This window comes from Carcharodon carcharias, chromosome 4 (assembly GCF_017639515.1).
Source record: "Carcharodon carcharias isolate sCarCar2 chromosome 4, sCarCar2.pri, whole genome shotgun sequence".
Classification (NCBI taxonomy): domain Eukaryota; kingdom Metazoa; phylum Chordata; class Chondrichthyes; order Lamniformes; family Lamnidae; genus Carcharodon; species Carcharodon carcharias.
The window spans coordinates 126,353,407-126,369,629 of NC_054470.1; positions in this window are offsets into that span (position 1 = coordinate 126,353,407).

Consider the following 16,223-nt stretch of genomic DNA (forward strand, 5'->3'; position numbering starts at 1 on the left):
AAGAGATATAATGGCTAATGCCTCAATAACAGCTTCCATCCGCGTCCAGGGTTGCAGCAGCTGAGATTATTCCATGAAAAATGACTAATTCAGCCCACCACTAGGCCCCTTGATAAGAAATACCAATAAATCTATTTCTTAAATGGATCATTTTGACATCTACAATAAAGAAGTTTTGGTTGGTAGGATCCATGAGTGACATTTTGGTAGCAAGCCATTGCTGTGCCTACTGGGTCTGAATATGCTTACAATATTACTAATAATCACTTATTTTTCAACTCATTAGCCACTGGCTTTGGTTGTTTCTGTCTTCTACCAAGCTAAGGTGAAAGGTCTGTACCAATGCTTTAAAGATAGATAAAATGGAACCTGGTTTCAATGGTAGTGTAGCGGTTCTGTTAATGGACTAATAATCCAGAAGTAAGAACTAATTTTAAAAAAGCCAGATGCCAGAAATCTGAAATTAAAACAGAAAATGCTGGAAATACTCAGCAGGTCTGGCAGCATCTGTGGAGGGACACAGAGTTTGAGGGTCATCTTGGGCAAAGTGTAGCAACAGATGTGAAGTGGGTGTTATGCTAATAAGACATGTTTGTCAAGTATTTGGTTTTATTCTAGTTTTGGGGCTAATTGTTGATCCCCATGTATTAAATGTGCTTGGAGCCACTAAAATAGAAAGCTGCATGTTTCAGTGCTGATTAGGAGCAACTTTCATGGAGAGATATAGGTAGTGCCCATGCATGTACTTCTAATGAAGATGTGGAATGTGCTGGGTAACAAACAATAGCATGTATCAGGGTGGTTTGGGGACCAAGGAAAAGGGCGCACAGGGTGATCCTGGTAGAGGAGGCACAAGGAGGAAAGATGTCCTATACTTGCAGAGGAGAGGAGGCCACATGGGCAGATAATGCACCAAATATGGAAGGAGATTGTCAAGTAACCCACAACCTGGAGCAGTATCCCCAGGACAATGCTCCAGTTCTGCAGAAGGATTAATGATTTGACATGAGTGGTCAAAGCAAGATCCCATCTCACAATCACACTTTGCAATAACTGCAGCACACCAGCATCACAACTTCAGCGCACTACACCCACTGTTTAACCATATACTGACATTCACACAACACACACTATTGCATCTTTCACAGGCACTACTCACACCTCAGATACGTTACAAAGCTCTTCAGTAATACAGTCACACACACACACATACACACATGTCAATACTCACATTCATAATCACCACCTGCTCTCTTCTAGAACAACATAACACATAACAGGCAGCTGCAGGTCCTGACCAGGGGAGGGGAAACACAAATCCATGAGATCATTCCCCTTGAGGAGGCTTGTGGCCACTTCATCTTCCTTACATATCCACAACTATCCCTAATCCCTAATTCCACAAACCTATCCTGATTTACAAGCTCCATATAGTATTATCATACATCCAACTTCCTATAGAAGCCACACATGCTGCACCTCAACCCTTCTAGCATTTTCATTGCAGGCTCCATTCTCACCCCTCTGAGTAACTGGAAGAGGATGAAGTTACTCCCCTGAGGAAGAGGAGAGTGAGAAGAAAGCACTGCATTGTTCGCTACCATTGTTGCCAGTACCCTGTGTAACTTAGAGACCAACAGAATTATTCTATTGGGCAGTAACCACATTGGGTAGAATGTGCCATCTTTCCAGAGGGTAAAGTTGCATGCACCTTCCACTGTAAATGAGCCGGATAACAATCTTGCAGGGCCAAATGATACAGCCTTTTCTGTTTTTATTTCAATCTTCTTCTATCAACTTATGTCATGAAGTTGAAACTGTTGACTGAACACAGCGAATTCGGAGATACTCTTAATGAAATGTTGTGGGGCTGGTTGGGTTATGCCAGTCGTGCACCTTTTACTTGCAGAAGTTAACATTGGTTTGAAGCGCTAGCAATGGAGAGTGTTGAAAGGAACTCACATGTGTCACGGAGTGTGCAACATGGCACCGTTCTTCAGTTGGCACAAAAACCAGAGAGACAGCTGCAAAGCTGGAGACAGTCTCTGCTGCTTGAAAAATGAAAAGGCATAATGGCAGCATCTCAACAGCCATTCAGAAATTAGTCTGTTATGGATATGAGGGTAACCATGAATCAGAAACCTGCAGATTTAAAGAGACAGAATGCCACTACTGCCACAAAAAGGGGCATGAAATAAAGCAATGCAGGGCGAAATCGAGACAGCCAATTAGACAGCAGACCAAGATGACTGAAGTGCACAATCTGAACCAGAAGCTGCTGATAATGAAATCTATTCCCTACACAATGCCAAAGCAGTAAAAACTGAACCTATCATCTTCACCGTTCAAGTGAATGGGAAGCCTCTGGTCGTGGAGGTAGACAGGAAGGCATCAACCATAGTGGTGGGAGAACACACATTTAAATACCAAAATGAAGGTATGCAGTCACTGAATCTGGAGCAAACCACAGCTCAGTTGAAGATATACTCTGGAGAGTCAATATAGATTAAAGGCATCGCCACTGTACCTGTGTCCTATAGGTAACAGAAAGCCTAGCTTCCAGTGATCATTGTAACAGGTGAAGGACCTCGTCTTCTGGGACATGATTGGTTACAAAAAAATTAAGCTCAACTGGTCAGAAATATTTCAAGTGAGGACAGGGGGAATTCCTGAGCTGTTAAGGAAGTACAACGTTGTATTTCGTGAAGAATTGGGAAAGATAAAAGGCCTACAAGCAAAAATATACATAGATTCGGAGGCAACACCCTAGTTCTTTAAGGCCAGACCTGTGCCTTATACCCTAAAGAAGGAAGTTGCAGAATTGTGCTGCTTAGAGATGTTAGACATCATCCAACCAGTCCAATTTTCAGAATGGGCAGCACCCTTAGTTCCTGTGATGAAACCGGATCAAACTATTTGAATTTGTGGAGACTACAAATTAACTGTGAACAAGGCTGCTAAATTAAATAAATACCCTATCCCGAGGATTGGAGATTCGTACGCTCAGCTAGCTGGAGGAAAGTCCTACACCAGATTGGACATGAGCCAGGCATACCAACAGCTAGAGCTGGCCAGCACATCTGGAGGGTATGTAACAATCAACATGCATAAGGGCCTGTATCAATATACACGCCTACCTTTCGGTGTATCATCTGCATTTGCAATCTTCCAAAGGACCATGGAAAACCTACTGTAAGGACTTCCCCGAGTTGTAGTGTGCCTGAATGACATCCTGATGACAGGATCAATGGAAGCTGAACATTTAGCCAACCTAGAAGAGGTTTTAAGAAGATTTTTGGAAGCTGGTGTACAATTGAAGAAAGAGAAGTGTACTTTCCAAGTGACAGAAGTCACTTACTTGGGTCACTGAGTGGATGCCCAGGGGTTGCATCCAGTAGAGGAGAAAGTTAGGGCGATCAAGGAGGCACCCTCTCCTATCAGTGTCACTGAACTTGTCTTTTTTGGGCATGATAAATTATTACGGTAGCTTCTTGCCAAACTTGTCAACAGTGTTAACCCCTTTACACTTATTATTGAGAAAGAGCCAGTTTTGGTCATGGAATGCACAATAAGAAGAAGACTTTGTACAGGTCAAGGAGCTATTACACTCATTACGTCTATTCGTACATTATAACCGATCAAAAGAATTAACATTAACTTGTGAGGCATCTCAAGTGTGGGAGCTGTGTTGTCACACAGGATGGTATATAGTTCTGAAAGGCCAATTGGCTATGTCTCCAGAACCGTCTCTGCAGCTAAGAAGAATTATTCACAACTAGAAAAGGAAGATTTATCAGTGATATTTGGAGTGAGGAAATTCCATCTGTATCTGCATGGTTGACATTTCACCATAGTGTCAGATCATAAGCCACTAATGGGTTTATTTAGTAAAGATAAAGCCACTCAGCTGATAGCCTCTGCCAGAATTCAATGGTGGGCTTTGATATTATCAGCGTATGAGTGCACCTCTTGCACCATCCTGGTGTGCATGTTGCAAATGCAGATGCACTCAGTTGGCTTCCATTACCAGATAGCATTATACCTGCTCTAGTGCCACAAGAAGTTGTACTTGGACTCCCCAATGGTCTGTGTGAAGCAAATAAGGAATTGGACAAATAGGGATCCAATTTTATCAAAAGTCCAAGACCAGGTACTGCAAGGATGGTCAAATTCTGAAGAGATAAGACTATTTTATGCCCATAAAACTGAGTTAAGTTGTCAATATAGCATCTTGTTTTGGGATCAAGTGTCGTCGTCCTTTCGCAAGAAAAGGACCCACTCTTGACAGAGCTTCACAGTGCGCATCCAGGCACTTCGAAGATGAAGATGCTTACACGAAGCTATGTCTGGTGGCCAGGCAGAGACAGTGATATTGAAAATATTGTCAAGCACTGTCGCCAATGTCAGCAACAATAGAAGTTGTCCATTTAAGCCCCACTGCATCTGCATGAGTGGTCTGGTCAACCCTGGGTTAGATTACATGTAAACTATGTAGGTCTATTTCTGGGTACCATGTTTTTATTGATGATCAATGCGCATTCTAAGTGGATAGATGTGTATGATGTTAGATCACTGACATTGTGTGCAACTATTGAAAAGCTGTGCCAATGTTTTAGTATACATGGCCTACCAGAAGTCATTGTTTCAGATAACAGTACTGCCTTCACTAGTATGGAATTTCAGAAATTCATGAGTTTAAATGGAATTAAACGTATTAGGACATTAAACATATATCATCCCTCATCCAATGGATTAGTAGAAAGAGCTGTACAAACTTTCAAATCAGGGATGAAGAAGTCATCCGAAAGTATGTTAGAAACTTGAATTTCAAGTTTCTTCTCAACTATCATGCGACTCCTCATGCAACCATGGGTTCAACGCCATCTGAATTACAGAAGAAATGTTGCCTTCATATAAGGTTAAGTGTAGTGCTTCCAAACTTAGAGCAGAAGGTAGAGAAGAACCAGAGTAGTCAGAAATTTAATCACAATATTCGTAGCAAAGCTTGAAGATTTACTGTGGGAAATACAGTTTTTGTGTGAAATCTTGGAAATGCTCCTAGTTGGGTTTCTGGTATAGTTGTCTCTGAAACTGGACCTTTACCATTCCAAGTGGAAGTGGAAGATTGGATTGTTAGAAAACATGTGAATCATTTAAGGAGTAGAGAGATATTCCAACAACCAGCTATTCCTCCTGTGACTGATGTTGAACCTTTTAATCCCTGAGGTGACAAATCAACCTAGAATAGACATAACAGACGTCTCTGTTAAATTACCTAGTCCTAAATTACCATTGTCTAAGGCTGTCCCTGATGTCGCAGTTCCTGATCATGTCAATCCAGTGGGAGAATCTCAAGTCATAGAGCTACATTGCTCTAACTGAATTAGAAAACCACCTCAGAGACTTAATCTTTAATTGCATGACCTGTGTATATATGTATATGTTGTGGATTCAAATATTCTTTGTAAATAAGGAATGTAAAAAACTAAAGGGGAAGGAAATGCATTGATTGTAGTCATAATCTTTCCTACAGCCTTTAGGGGGTCACATGATTGTACTGATGAATCAGCTCTAAGTGCAGACAACCTTAGGGGTGAAGCTTTCTAGTCATGGGCCTAGTTTAAGCATGTAGCTTCTAAAAGAGCTCTGTAATAAAGCTATCTGTTTCAAGTAAGAAACCTGTCTGGTACATCAAGTTCATTACACAGTCTGTTGAGACTTGATTCTGGTAGCTCTGAGAGCATCTAGATTTTGTTTTCTTGGGACTTGCAGTTCATGTGGGCTTTCCTCTTGTTTGTAGTAACTGACTTCATTTTAGTCCAATAAGTCTCAAACCAGTCAACATTCCTCTGATATCTTATCCAGTATGTAGTGAGTGCAGAGTGATAGATGGTGTTGTGCAGAGGATCCCACTTTAACACTACACTCTGGTGTTGGGCGTTGTTGCCTGAAAGAGCGGATTGTCGATGTTGAGGAGCTCTGAGATCCTTTCTGGGTCAGTGGTACAGCAAGTGTTGATCTGAGGATGGCCTTTCTTTTTGGAGTGATATAGTTTCCTTGGCTGAAACCTGACCTTGCTGCTCACCAGGGAGTGGTCAGTGTCAGAGTCAGTGCTGTGTTAGTTATGAGTGATGAAGACACTGCTGATAATGGTACATCTGATGATGATGTAAGTTAGCTGCTGCCAGTAGTATGATCCTGGATGTCTAAAAGGATACATGACTTAGTTTGGAAATATCTGTTTGTCACTCGTCGGGCGGGTTCGGCGGGGACGAGCAAGAGCATTTGGGAAGCCGACCGCCTCGGCGATCGGGGCCCCACTTCTATTTCATATTGGCGGGCCAATGAAAGCCCGTTGATCTTGATATGCACGGTGCTGCGCTCAGTGCTGCCTGTGTGCGGGGGAGGGGAAGGCGAGAGCGCAAGTTCGCACATGTGCGTGGATGCATGCTGCAACAGCTCTCTGAGGCACAGAGCTGCTTCAGAGAACTGAATATATAAAAAATCAAAAATAAAGAATGTGAAAATGTTTAAAAAAAGTCCCCTCATATGACAGTCACATGAGCAGGGACGTGTTATTAATGAAAAGTTAAAATTTTTATTTTATTTTTAATTACTGTTGGCCGCTTGGCCTTTTCGCCTGCCCGCCAAGCATAAGGTTGGACAGGCAGCAAAAAAATTACATTTAATTGGCACTTCAATGGCCTTAATGGGCCTGTTAATTTTCAACGGGCACACTGCTGACTCCAGCACGCGCCCACTGACAGAAATATCGTGTGAGTGCGTGATGATGTCGGGACACTTGCCTAATATTAGTGCGAGCCATTTTATGCACGTTTGGGTTGGGCACACCCACGTTAACAGAAACAGTCCATGGTCACAGAATTTCTCCAGCAACCTCTGTCCATTTCATTCATACTGCTGATTCCCTGATGCCCTATGTATTTTGGCCAAGCTGTGTAGTTGGGACCCACAATTACATTGAATTTTTTTTCTATATTCTTTCATAGAACCATAGAAAAGTTACCGTGCAGAAAGAAGCCATTCAGCCCATTGTGTCTGCGCTGGCCAAAAACTGAGAAAAAAGAAACTAGCCTTTTTAATCCCACTTTCCAGCACCTGGTCTGTAGCCCTACAGGTTACAGCATTTCAGATGTAGATCCAGATACCTTTTAAATGAGTTGAATGTTTTGGCCTCAACCCCAACCTTTTGCAGTGAATTCCAGATGCCCATCACCCTCTGGGTGAAAAGGTTTTTCCTTATGCTCCCTCTAATCCTTCTGCCAATCACCTTAAATTTATGTCACCTGGTAATTGACCCTCAGATAACGGAAACAAATTTTTCCTGTCTACCCTGCCTGGGCCCCTCATAATTTTGTACGCCTCAATTAGGTCATCCCTCAGCTTCCTCTCTTCTAAGGAAAACAACCCTAGCTTATCCAATCTTTCCTCATTGCTTCAATTTTCCAGCCCTGGCAACATTCTTGTCAATTTCTTCTGTACTCTCTCCAGAGCAATTATGTCCTTCCTGTAATGTGGCACCAGAACTGCATACGAAATTCAAGCTGCGGCCTAATCAGCATTTTATACAGCTCCATCATTACATCCCTGCTTTGGCATTCAATACCTCGTTCAATAAGGGGAAGCTTTACATATGCTTTCTTTACCACCTTATTCACCTGTCCTGCCACCTTCAGGGACCTGTGGACATGCACTCCACGGTCTCTCACTTGCTCAACCCCTCTCAATGTCCTCCTGTTTATTGAGTATTCCCTTCATGAGATGTGGGTGTCACTGGCAAGGTCAGCATGTGTTGCCTATCCATAATTGCCCTTAAATTGAGTGACTTGCTACGTCATTTCAGGGGCAGTTAAAAGTCAATCACATTGCTGTGGGTCCAGAGTCACATGTAGGCCAGACCAGGTAAGGACAGCAGATTTCCTTCCCTAAAGGACAGTACTGAATCAGATGGGTTTTTGCAACAACCAATGATGGTATCATGGTCACCATGACTGAGACTAGCTTTCAGTTCTAGAGTCATTGATGATCATTAGATTTATGAAGCCCCTGACAAGGTACAGTCCCTCAATGCTTCAAATTCTGCTGATGACTGCGTCAAGTGCCTCATAGATCTGATTTAGAGTGGAGATGTGTGTTGAGGCATAGATGCATTTGAGGTTAACTGGGCCCACACTTTTATTTGGAAAAACTCAGCAGGTCTGGCAGCATCGGCAGAGAAGAAAAGAGTTGACGTTTCGAGTCCTCATGACCCTTCGACAGAACTTCTGTCGAAGGGTCATGAGGACTCGAAACGTCAACTCTTTTCTTCTCCGCCAGTGCTGCCAGACCTGATGAGTTTTTCCAGGTAATTCTGTTTTTGTTTTTGTTTTTGTTTTGGATTTCCAGCATCCGCAGTTTTTTGTTTTTACCACACTTTTATTTATTCATTCATGGGATGTGGGCATTGCTGGCTAGACCAGCATTTATTCCCCATCCCTAATTGCCCTTGAGAAGGCGGTGGTGAGCTGCCTTCTTAAAGCGCTGCAGTCCATGTGGTGTAGGCACACCCACAGTGCTGTTACGGAGGGAGTTCTACACAGGGCTTTAACCCAGCGACAGTAAAGGAACAGCGATATACTTCCAAGTCAGGATGGTGAATGGTTTCGAGGGGTGCTTCCAGGTGGTGGTGTTACCATGAGCCTGCTGCCCTTGTCATTTTAGATGGTAATGGTCATGGGTTTGGAAGGTGCTGTCTAAGGAAGCTTGGTGAGTCCTGCACTGCATCCTATAGATGGTATACACTGCTGCCATTGTGTGTCAGTGGTGGAGGGAGTGAATATATGATGTAATGATGCCACCAAGCCACTCTTGGAGATGGACATTGAAGTCCCCCGCCCAGAGTACATTCTGCTCCCTTGCCACCCTCAGTGCTTCCTCCAAGTGATGTTGAACATGGAGGAGCACTGATTCATCAGCTGAGGGAGGGCGGTACGTGGTAATCAGCAGGAGGTTTCCTTGCCCATGTTTGATCTGATATCATGTTGACAAGTGAAGTGTAAGAATTATCTATGAGCCTCCTATTGGAGATCAATCATTGTGAGTAGAGTACATTTACTGTGAAACCCTTTCCATGCTCATGTGTTGCCTCTTGAGATTCCCCTGCCAGAAGTAGTGTACTGTTTCTCTTTAAGGGATCCACTTTGAGCAAGCCTAGTTTCTTGCTGCCTAGCAATGTCCACATCGAACCCTATAAGTTGTTTGTTAACCACAGCAATCTTGCATGTGTCATCAGCCTACAGAAGATCGTGGGTAAGGCCAGGACATATGGTCCTTACATTCCAGCTTGTGATGCAAAAGACTGGTGTCTTTTTTGTTGATTTTGTCTTACCTGGTGCATGGATTAGCAACTTGCCTGTCGAGAGATGACTCTCTAAGCTTCAAAAGCACCCATTGAAGCAAGCAGGTTGTGGTGGGACATCACCTAACTGACTGGGGGCTGCCCAGTTTGAGGCAGGCAGTAACTACCCAATGAGATGAGAATATCTCTCCCACCTGTTCTGAGATGGTTCTTCTTATCTCTAGGCGTGGTACTTGGTTACCAGACAGACTGTAATTATATTCTGGCACTTGCTTACCACTTGTTTATTAGTACTACACCTAGGCGCATGTTGCTCCTAGGCATGGTATTCCAGCCTCACTCTTTCTCGAGTCCAGTGCATGACTGACTGATCTCAGTGATACATCATCATCTACTTCATACATCAGCATAACCTCATCTGTTAACCCGTTATATTACATCTCCCCATCAAGTACACTATCCAATTTTCAACAACAATTTGGGCAGAATTTTGCCCTCATCAGGCGGGCACGGTGAGTGGGCCCAGGAACAGTCATGAAGCCAACTGCCACCTGCGATCAGGCCCCAACATGGATTTCACGTTGGCTGGCTAATTAACGGCCAGCCAGTGTGAAATGCATGCTGCAGCTTGTAGGGGGCGGTGGTGTGTGTCAGATTCACATCTGATTTCTGAGCGGTCCGAATCGCTCCCACTCATTGGGTTCTAGACATGGGACTTATTTGGGGGTTGTGAAAAAGTGCAGCAGACAACTGGTTTTAGTGCAAGAAAAAAACTGGGTTTATTGAAGTCACAAATGAGCTTATAACATTAAGATTACACTGAGATTATACAGACCTACAAAGTACACTTAGTTAAGAATGGGGGACACACGGCATAATGAGGGATAATCAAGCTACTAATCCTGTTACCGTTGTCCCATCCCCCAAAACCTAACTAAATTGAACTAGGAGAGGTCAGGGATCGTGCTCACCAACCAGGGTTCCTTGACAGTTCGAAATCCAGCCAGGTAAGCCAGCTGCTGTTTTGGGGTATGCTCTTTGTGTCCTCTGGGGCCTGCCGTCCCCACATGGTCCTGTGAAGGTTCTTCAGTTGGGTGGAGGGCGCGGTTTTGGGTGGTCGATCTTCATAGTGGGCTGCGGTTGCGGCCTTATTGTCTTCGGTTGAGCCTGTCACCCCGTGCCCCTCGCCGTGAGGTTGCCTGCGGTCCTGCCAACCTCCAGATCTCCTTCCTCCGCTTGGCTCAGCTACCTCTCCCTGTTAAATTCTGCTTCAACCACTCCAAAACTGCTCACCCTCCTCCCTTCATAACTGGTGACCCAGTTATACTGTTTTTCAAATTTCTTATCTGAATTCAAATCAAGGTTAGTTCTTTGTCTGATTTTGGTGGGCTTCCTCAGGTGATTGTCTCGTTGTTTTTAATGGGCTCGCATGAAGTTTATCATTGTCTCCCTGTCCCCATAACTAGTCTTGAACTGAAAACGATTGTATATGTGGAATATTGATAGGGTTGCATAATTGCATTGATTGCTGCGTTCCTGCCTTAGTAGTTAGTAGAGATTATTTATGCAAGATTTTGATGGGCTTTATTTTTGTGTAAGATGAAGTCTTTCTCTGGGTTGATTGTTTTAAAGGGAAGAATGCGTATTCTGTCTCCTCTCGTTGTCTGGTGTCAGGCAACAATCCACAATGCACTCAACAAGCCTGGGCATGTCCAGTCCCAAGCCTTCATGGGCCTAGCCTCCTGTCTGCAGGGCTCTACACTTAACTCAGCAGTTGGGTCCTCTGCCATAAAAGTACAAAAGTCATATCCTTGTTGATATGCAAAATGTGTGAATTTTGAGAACCCTTCAGCCCCCTCTGTGATACTTAAACCTTGCTTCAAGTATCATACTGGAAAAAAAAATTCATAGCCCTCCATAGTCAATCTTCCCCTGTAATTACCTATCTAAGATCTCATGACACATACATTCTCTATTCTTTAAAATGTGGTGTACATAAGCATGCATAGGCAAAATACAGTTATTTACATACATCTAAACATTTAGGGGGCCCAACACCCCACTTGGTGTACATACATCTTTGTTAAAAGAAAACAACACGTAAAAGTCTTTCTTAAAAATAACCGAACATTAAAAAAAACAATCTTTATTCAGGAACACAAAAAAAATGAAAGGTTCAAACAGGTGAACTCTAGGATTTTGCCTTTTCCCTTGCACTGAGAACACAGCAGGTACAACACTATTCCCAGCTGGTAAACCACGAGGATGTGGGAAGCCGTTCTGACCCATGAAGGGACGTCTATGTTTTCGAAAATGTCCCACCAGGGTGGGATTGTGATACTTTGAATCTCTCCCTCTATCTCGTGTGTTTTGTGTTCCAAAGTATAGAAATACTTTTGTGATAACTCTACAGCTTTTAGTAGTTTAGTAAGATGTTCTGGTAGAGGGGGAATTTCATAACTGAAACGTGTAACAGAGCTCTGCAGGTTGGTAATGTTTTCCTTAACAGTGAGGTGAACAGTGGAGTGTTCAGGAATGGGGACAATCCATTCCTGGGCCACTTCTACCCCGGGTTTAAAACAAAAACTGCTGTCACTTATCGGACACCGGATGTGCTGTCCAAGCTGGTAGTGGGGCACTTGTGGTGACACAACATGTCCCACCCCCTATATATGTTACCTGAGGGGGAACATGGCCTTGTGCCATTACCTCCATGGTACAGTTTATAGGCCATGCACCAGCAGTTTTAAACCCACACTGTGTTCTGGAATAGGTGTTCAAGTGCTGGGGACACAGTACTACATGTGTACCCTGGCTCTGGCACCCAGAGAGGTCTGTACCTGTCATCATGTGCTCCCACTTTATGACGTAAGGTGGGACCACAGCAAAATGGACATGTGCACCCCCTTCAATGACTCTAATGTTCTCCACCCTATATACCGGTGCAGATCAGGCTGTCCTACCCATGACCGGCATCCTCACTACTATACCCATGATGGTATGGTTGGAGAACTCACAATCTACTGGAACAGGGTAGGCTTCAGAGGCTAGGCGGAACTGACACGGGCTTAGAGAATTCTCAAATGGGTGGAGGGCTGTGAGGTGCTTGTTGCTGATCCAGGAGGAGACTAAACCTTGCTTTAAATCCTCCAGGTTGCTGCGGCCCTCGCCCAGCAACCATGCCCCGTACAGCACGCACACCTCATTCTGTGCAGCCTGGTCTGATGCATTCCTATCCTCTCGAATGAGCGCATTCACTGTTTTGGCGTGCCTTTCCAACTCATCAATAATCTCTTTTAAATGGACCGTCATGGCCTGGTCCTCTTGTAGCTCTGAGCCTATCACTTTGTTCTTCTCTGTTAAGATTTTTCGTAATTGTGTTTTTAAACTGTTTATTTGTGTCTGCAATTCTATCACAGAGGATCCTGTATTATATGCTGTGAAAACATAATTCCAGGTTCCCCTTCTTTGTCTCCCCGCATTGCTAAAGTACTCAGTGTGGGTAGTGTACAGTTCTATTTTGTCTACACTGGCAAAATCGAACTTGTAGAATTTCCTGAACACTTCTCTTAACAGGGCCTGGTATAGCTGTTCTGTCTCCTTGGGATACCACTCAAGTAAGTGTACCTCTGTGAAGTTTAGAACCACAGAAGCTACCGCATAGTGTACCCCCTGGTATAGCACCTTTTCTGTCGGCACTGGTACCAGCCCATTCCCTGGTCCCTATGTGGTGGCAGGGCACTTCTCCATATGTGTCTTTACTGTCGGGGCCATGGACAGGGGCTTTCGGGCACGTGCCACAAGCTCAGTGTCCTTAACTGAGGCTGGAGAGAATGGGGTTTTGCAAGTGTGTAGGTGGGAATTCCACCCCCTTCCCCTTGTCCAGCCATGCTGCGGAAAAGATAATGGATACGCCCATGGGGCAGGTCTTCCGCGATCCTCACATGCAGACATAGATTCCCTGTTCCGATTTCCACCACTTGACCCAGCATATGTGCCATTTCCCCTCTATGCTGAGTACCATAAGGGTATTCTCTATGACCTACCCGGTAAAGTGGCTCCCTTGGTCAGACTCCATGTACTGTGATAGCCCCCATCGTGAGAACAACTCCCTGACCAGGATCCTGGCTGTGCTTAGAGCCGTGGCTGTTCAGCAGGGGAAGGCTTCTACCCACTTTGTGAACACATCCAGCAGGACTAGGCAGTACTTTTAGCCTCCCTGGGCGGTGGGTAGGGGCCCGATGTAGTTGACCTGGATCAACAGCTGGCACAGAACTCGTGAACATCTTCCCTGAGTCCTGGCCACCGTCCTGATGTTCCACCCGCTGCCAGGTGATCTCAGGCCAGGGATGCCCCACTCCTGGATCCTCATGGGCCAGTTGAAGGAATTCCCTCCTATGCTGCTGCGGTACTACCCATTGCTCTCCCTTAAACAGCATTCCTCCCTTTACAGAGAGGGCTGCTGTGCTGTAGGTGCCTCTACCCTTTTCCCTTCTGCCACTGCACTGAGGACTGCCTTGAGGATGGGGTCTTGGGTTTGGACCGTCTTAAGGTCCGGGGTTAAAGCTACCCCTGCATTCTCCCATGTCCCATTCATACCCGTGACTGCTGCTATAGGACGAGGCCCATATGGGTCCCAGAAAATGCCTGTGCAGGCACCCTCCTTAGCTAGCACGTCGGCCTGCCGGTTGCCTTCACTCCGGGGTTCTGCGGAGGAATGGGCTTTCACCTTATGGATGAAAACCTCCCCTTCCTTCCCCACTACTGCTAAGATTTTCTTCAGCAAGGCTTTCACAGTGAGGGGTCTCCCGGCAGCGGTGGTGTATCCACGGCGGGACCAGATGGCCAGGTACTCCGTACACGAATTGCATGTGAACATGCTGTCCGAGCAAATCGTGTTTGGGGTGGGGAAGATCTCGGGGTGTGTAACCACATACTGTACTGTGGACAGTTCAGCCTGCTGGGCACTCGTGGTTCTAGGGAGCTTAGTTGCCAGGGCAATGTTTGCTGCTGGGTCATAAACTCCACACCCTGTGAGTCACTCACCAGCAGATACTGTGCTGGAGCCATCCATATAGATTTCATGGCCTGTGGGGCGTATCCCAGCCCGTAAGCCAATGCCTACTTCCCAAACCCCTTCTATGGAACACCGGTGGGCTGTTCCAGGATATACCAGGTTAGCTGCGAGCTTTGGCTCTCAGACCCCTTTTACTTTTAGGTCCATCTGTGAGAGAAGCAGGGTCCAGCGAGAAATGGGGGCACTGCTCACTGTCCCATCCTTGATTTCCCCCGTCCAGGAGTATCTGGGTGGGCGTGTGGTGGGTGAGGAGGGTGATGGGAGAGGTGCCTGTGAAGATCAGCGATCTTTTCACAGCCCAATGTGTGGCCAAGAGGTGCATTTCACAATTGGAGTAGCTCTTCTCCACATCTGTGAGTATCCTGGAGGAGTAGACCACTGGTCTCAGCTTGCCATGCTGTGTGAAACACATGCTGCAGCTTCAGTGCTGCCAGGGTTGGAACGGGAGAAGGGCAAGAGCAGAAGTTCATGCACATACGCAGGTGTGCGCAATGAAAGCTCCCTGAGGCACAGAGCTGCCTCAGGGAGCTTAAGCAATGTTAAAAACATGTCCCCTCACCTGACTCATGAGCAGGGTCATGTTATGAATGAAATTTAAAAAAGTTAATTTAATTTTTATTTGCTGTTGGAAATCTCATCCCGCCCACGGATGAGGTTTCCTAAAAAATCCAAAGGCCGCTTGTTTTTTGCCTGCCCACCAACCGTAAGGTTGGATGGGTAACGAAAAGTTTCATTTAATTATTATTTCAATGGTCTTAATAGGCCTGTTAATTGTCAGCAGATGTGCTGCCGATTCTTGCGCACACCCGCCGACTGAAATATGGTGTGATAACACTTGGGACGCTCGACTGACGTCATTGCGTGTCATTTTACGCTCGTTCGAGTCAGGCGTGCGCCCGAATGCATGCATGAACTCCTGCATCTGCCCTTTGAAACCATGGGTGGAATCATCCCAGATTTGCACTGTGAGGTAGCGGGCAGGAAAAAGAATGTTTTACCCGTCAGCTGTAATGGCGGCTTTTCACGTTGTATCGTCCCAATCCTGCCTCATTAATCATGCATTCCCAGGAAACATGCCGTTTCAACGGTAGGCAGCTCTCATTCCCTCACCACACCCTCACCTCGCAGTTTCATCATGCCGGGTGCTATATTTAAAGCACAGCTGCCCATACACCTCTCAGTACTTCCAGTCCAGGACTGATGCACAGCAGACATGGCCCCAAAAGGCAAGAAGTCTGGAGGCCCCAGATTTGGTGAGGCATCCCTGAAATGCCTTTTGGACGATGTGGAGGCCCGCTGTGATGTCCTCTACACTGCTCTGGCTGCAAGAGGGGCAACAACATCACTAATCCAGCTTGGAAGGCAGTGGCAGCAGTGGTCAGTGCCAAAGCTGCAAAATAGGACAGCCAAGCAGTACAGAAAGACGATGAATGATCTCTTCCGTTCCGTCAGGGTAAGTCACTCTTCTTATCACTCTCAACTCACACAAATCCATCACACATCCACAGGGCCCTCACTCACTGCCAGTTCAAGGGACACCACCATTCACTGTCTCACTCACACCTTCCTTGTCCTCATCCCATCCATGGCATCACTCACCAACCACACATGCCAGGCATATTTATCATGTGGCCTGGCAGGCATCCTGCTTACACTCTCTCTATTTGTATTCATGCAGGACAAGCTGGCACACAACAAAAGGGAGAGGTCGCAGACCAGTGGAGGAATGCCTGAAATCAAGGTCCTCACAGACTTTGAAAACAGAGCCATCCAGTTGGCCTGTGAGAA